This window comes from Lates calcarifer, linkage group LG20, assembly GCF_001640805.2.
Source record: "Lates calcarifer isolate ASB-BC8 linkage group LG20, TLL_Latcal_v3, whole genome shotgun sequence".
NCBI lineage: Eukaryota > Metazoa > Chordata > Actinopteri > Centropomidae > Lates > Lates calcarifer.
Window position 1 is genome coordinate 18,694,893 of NC_066852.1, and position 6,000 is coordinate 18,700,892.

Sequence of the window (6,000 nt, forward strand, 5' to 3'; positions counted from 1 at the left end):
AAAACAGGAGAAACACACATCATTCATTGTCCACGCATTATTCCAAGATGGTTAACCCAATTCTGCTAATCTTGTAGCCACACCAGATGGATAGCCAAAATTAGTTTATTTTGTTGTTATCAACCATGTATTGTTTCAATGTATTACCAACAGTGTGCAGCTCCTATAAAATTAGCAGAATTGGTTGTATTAGTGTTAATGTCAGATTTGATTTACTGCCAACACATTTGCTACCATTTTTGCAAACAGTTCGCTTAAACTTCTGTAGTTGTTTTCACCCAGTGGGAGACATCGTCTGTGTCAGAAATTCTCAATATCTCAGAATTACAAGTGGAAGGCATGTTTTCACACTCACTGTGAGGCCAGTGCAAGTCCTACAGTACATCTACACTATCTACTCACACACTCTAAAGTGCACGTTTTACCTAGTGACATAGTTTAATGTGCATTTTAGTGTACAAGAAATCAAGCCAAGCAAGCAAGACATTATCCATTATCCACTGTTGACTGACAGTCAATGGTGCAAGTGCCCATATTCAGGTTAAATATTTTCTTTTGTGAGTGGCTCCTTTACTTGCATTGGACAGTAACACAAACATCAAAGTCAAATATCAAGCATACTAACAAATAATCTCAATTAACAAATTTTCAGTGTGAGCACAATACATACTCACATACCTATATACACATACCCATATATCTATACATGTATAAAAAGCATGAATCATACACATGCCTGGACAGAAAAGGCCCCTGCCATAGATAATTATTTCAAAATGTGCTTTCCTAATCTTCATAAAGCCATTTTAAGCACACTCTGATCATGCAGATGATGTCTATCAAAGTCTACAGGGGTTAATTTCTCAGGGTGGCCACTGGGACTGGGCCTGAGACTAATCAGACACTGGAGATGGGAATGGATTGGGAATCGTCTTGACCTTTTTCTTCTCAGTGAATGATAAAAACATGCACAATTACAAGAAAAAACACATCCACATTAACCAGAAAAAAATACTTGTCTTCTGCCTACTCGAAGTGCTCTGACAAAACTTCAAGACAATTAAATCATTATTTAGCAACGGCATATGGAGAGGAATCTGCTATTTCTGTCAGACTGGCTCGTCCCCTGACAATACCGCTAATTATACTGATTTCAAAGTCACAATCGGGAAGAAAAAGTCTGGTTGTGAGGGAAGAATGAATGTTTCATGTCCCTCTTTGTGGCTGCCAGCTCTCCGTGGAAGGGAAGAGGAGAGAGAGAGTATGCATGACGGGCTTAAAATAGCATCGGTAGGATCAGCTATCTTCTCAAGATCAGGCATTTGGGGCTGCATGTGGCTCTTAGAGCTGGCCTGAGCCTGCATTGACAAGACTGATAAAACAAATGGGTGGATGAAGGGTGTGGACAAAAGTGTAAGAGAGAGGTGATAAAGAGTGCTGAAGGAGGGAAAGCTATTGAATTAGGATGAAAGGTGAGAAAAGGAAGAGAAATTAGGCAGACACAATAGGCAGAGGAAGGGAGAGGTTAAAGGATGGGATGATAGATGGAAAGTAGATGGAGAGATGGTTGATGGAAGGAATGGTGATTGAAGGGAGGAAAGAAAAAGGGAAGAAATAAAAGATAGGTCACAGAAATTATGGATATGAAAAGGCACTTTGCAGGAAGGAACATACAAGACAAAATGAAGGAGGTGTAGAGAAAGGTGGAGGAGTAGTAAGGGAGGAAAGTAAGCAGCAAAAGAACAATGGCAATGGGAGAGAGGTGCAGAGGAAATAAAAGATTAAGCTAGTAGAAAAAAAAAACAGGAAGAAGCGCAAAAAGCCTGTGTTGCCTGTCAGCATCCATCTCCAAGATAAGAGCTGTGGCTACATGATCTGTTTTCCAGCATTACAGATGAAAGCGAGCGCTCCTGCACTGCAATCAGATCAGCCATGTGTATCGCCATTGTTGCCACTAGCCGGGATGATTTTCTCAGCAACACAGCTGAATGATGCACAGTGCCAGGCATTGTGGAGCAAACAATGGTACAAGCCTTTGTGCACAATAGGCTGATCCAGCTTCAGCTGTGTCCTGGAGCCACTATCACATTGACAAGATTAGTAAAAGGACATTTTATGCATTATCTCTTTTTCCTTGTGAACTGAACCAAACCAAACATTACTTGAGGTCCTGCTGTGCAATGAAAGCCATACAATAGATACAGAAATCTTGTTAATATGGTATAGAAGACATGTCATTGAAGGGCTAACAGAGGCAACTGTAACAAAGGAAGCTTGAGTTTTGTTGAAGTATTTATCCATCTTTTCAGGACTGGATATCAGGTACAAGAGCATGGAATCTTCTTTGTGCTGTACACCTGCTAATTCAAGCAATTATACACCCAACCAATCATCTGGCTGTAGGGCAATGCATAAAATCATGCAGATTCAGGTCAGGAGCTTCAGTTGATGTTCACATTAAAGTGAACAGCAGTTCTGCGGACTGAAATGTCCTATTGATGAGAGGTCAGAGGTGAATGGCCAGCTTGGCTGAAGTTGACAGAAAGGCTCAGATAGCCACTCTTTACAAGTGTGGTGAGCAAAAAAAGCTTCTCAGAATGTACAACACATACCACCTTCCACTCCTGTCAGCCAAGAACAGAAATTTAAGGCTGCAGTGGGCACAGGTTCAACAAAGCTGGACAGCTGAAGACTAGAAAAATGCAGGCTGCTCTGATGAATCTTGAGTCCTGCTGAGGCCCGCAGATGATTGGGTTAGAATTTGGTGAATCCAGCATTAATCCATGGACCCAACCTGCCTTGTATCAACAGTCTAGGCTGGTGAGCTCCTCAAAACCAATCAATCATCGTTTGAATACCACAGCCTATCTGAGTATTGTTGCTGACCATGTGCATCCATTTATGGCCACAATTTACCATCCGGTAGTGGCTACTTCCAGCATGGTATGGCACCATATCACAAGGCAAAAGTCATCTCAAAGTGGTTTCACGAACATGACGGTGAGTTCAGTGTACTTCAGTGACCTCCCCAGTCACCAGACCTGAATCCAGTAGAACATGGCAGAATGGGAGATTGGCAGCATGAATGTCCATCCATTCATCCATCCCTGGACAGATCACTAGTCCAACGCTCTTGTTTTATCATTATGCAGCCACAGGCAGTGACACATACATATTCTTGCCATGTGCAGTAATGCAGCTACATAGTACCACCATACCAGCAAATGGAGGGGAATAAGAAGAGTGCTAGCTGATTTAAACAATGCCAGTTGTCAAGTATTTTAAAAAATAAGCTTTGCAAATGTTTTTATGAATCAGGAAATGCATTCAGTGTCTTTGGTAGACCTTCATAATACACACAGTGCATTTTGATTAGAAACTCTGAATGTAAATAAGACTGTTTGTTTGAAAGAAATCTCCACAGGGAACCTTTAACATCATATTTATGTCTACTGTGGGATTTAAGTTTATTATTATTATATGTTTCATTATCTCTGGTATTCCACATTGCCCTAACTTTGGAGGCAGTGTTACTGATCCGAAACATATGATAAACAAATACAAATACAGAGAACAATTTAATTTGTAAATATTAATGAGATATATTTTTAGTTCTGATTAACCCACAAACTGTAAATGTAGACTTGTGTACATTAATAGCTGAAGACAGGGATAATTTCATGGGACATTTTTAAATTAGATTTGTCCTTTCATCTGCTAGTTTCCTCTCCTCCCTCATGACTACTCGTCTCCTATAAAGAATGTGTGTCAGTGGACCACAGGAGAACACAAAAGAAACAGGAGTGAACAGAATACACATAACAGCAACACATGACCATTTGCCAAAAAGAGTTCCTCACTTGCTGCTCTATGAGATGGAGATTTCATTTTTGGTTGATGCAGTGTATACACATCTTTAAATTAAAGAGAGCAGTCTATAGTTTAAAGGAGTCATGAAATGGAAACTGTAAATGCTAGAGGCAGATGACCTGTGAGACAGAATATAATCGGCATGCACATTAAATACATAAAAAAACCTTCTACATTAAACTTGACATGCCATTTTAATTAGTTTTTCCGTATATATTTTATTATTTAAAGACAGAATAAATAGAATAATTACTGGTAAATGTAATGATTTTTTAAATCATCCTTTTTTCACTTTAATGCATCATTTAAATGCAAATTTTAATGTATCAATTTATTAATTCATTATAATTAAATACTGAAAAGTCTGCAATTATTGCAGTGGCACATGCCAGACTGCATAATGTATCAGTCAGATGTAGGATAATGGGTAACTTTCTAAAAAGAGAACATTGTAAATTCACTCATTTAAAAGCATTAATTTGTGGCTGATTGTTAGCATTGATCTAAATGATTTACCTGTAAATTTACAATATTTTTGATGTCTCTCATTACTGTGTTTCAAGCAATCAGGATCCTTTATCACTTTAGTGCTTCTTTGTACAATGTGTTGTCATAAAAAAAAGGGAATGCCATTTCCCATTAGAGGAGTTATAACTCCAGTCCATTAGGCTGCTGTTGTTCAGACTGATGCATAACTTATAGGATGAGAGGTGTAAGTGTTAAATGTAGTGTTTTATTAAATTGGAGATTATTATTATTATTTTATCTTTAATGTGAATGTGAATGAATATATAGAGAGATAGCGATTTTTCTGCACTTCTTTCATGATGACCATCCCTCCTTGTTGTCTATATTAACTTTAAATTGAGTCAGACAAAACAAAGATATTTGAGCTTACAACTTTAATGTAACTATAATTACAGTATATGCATGCATGTGTGTGCAGGTGCATCTTCTGATGATTTGAAGAGGAATGCAGCCATTTTGTTCCTTGCTGTACATTCATTTTTTGTCAACATAAAAAAAACCCTACATGTAGCATTGTCAGCTGTGTAATACAATAAGTTTGACCACTTTCTTGAAAGTTGAGAGGATGTAGACCAAAAGATGAAAGTGAAAAGTGAAAAAATAAGCCACTGTGAGAGTACACACAGACATTTCTTTAGTCACATTTCTAACTGCTATCTATTTTTATCCCATTCTTGACCGGGTATATTTTTAGAAATGTTGACTCATAATATTTGGCTGTGTCTACCGTCAACAGCTTGTGTATCTTTGCTGCTGATTCCGGATCAACGAAGCCAATAAGCTCATGACAGCTCAATCAGGAAAACGTGTCATTAGCGCTGTTTGAAGGCCTTGGATATTGGACCGTATTGTTATTCCACAGAATGTGTTCCAGAAGCATGTATTATTCCATTCAAAGACAGAGCGCCAAATTTCACCAGTGCCAAATCAAAATTAAAAGAAAGAAAAAACAAAAATTAGCCGCAATTTCTGCAGTTTGCTGGAACTGCAATCAACACATTTCCAGCACCTCATTAGTTTGAACTATAAAAGAAATCCTCAAAAGCAGTTTATATACACAAATACACCCACACACATACACACACATACACACACAGCCTGTATTAGCTTGTATGCATACACTACAAAGGGGGGAGAGGAGTGTGAGATGTTAATATTGCACCATGTTGTAATATTTAACGTGTTAATTAAAGTGCCCTGTGGGAACAGAATTTAACATGCTTTATCAACCTGGTGCAAAATCACCTTTAAATTTCTTAGGTTAGCAAGGTCTGTGCATTCCTGTGTTTACTTGTGCGTAACCGTTATTGTGTATGTGCATTATCGTATGATAAATTTAGTGTTCGTTTCACACGTTGTGATCAGGCCCTGTTAGCTACGCTATAAGGCTGTGACTATTTATGTAACACTCTGTCAGATTAATAGAGGATGCTCATTAATACAAGCACTGTAATTAATGGTGCTATGCATGGCATGGCTGAAAAACAAATACAGCATCACACAGATAAGTATAGTCTTGTCTTGCATAATAAATCATGTTAGATCTGTACTGTCAAAGCTCTACATTTTTTTTACCCTAAACTTCAGAGTGTACTCTATGTT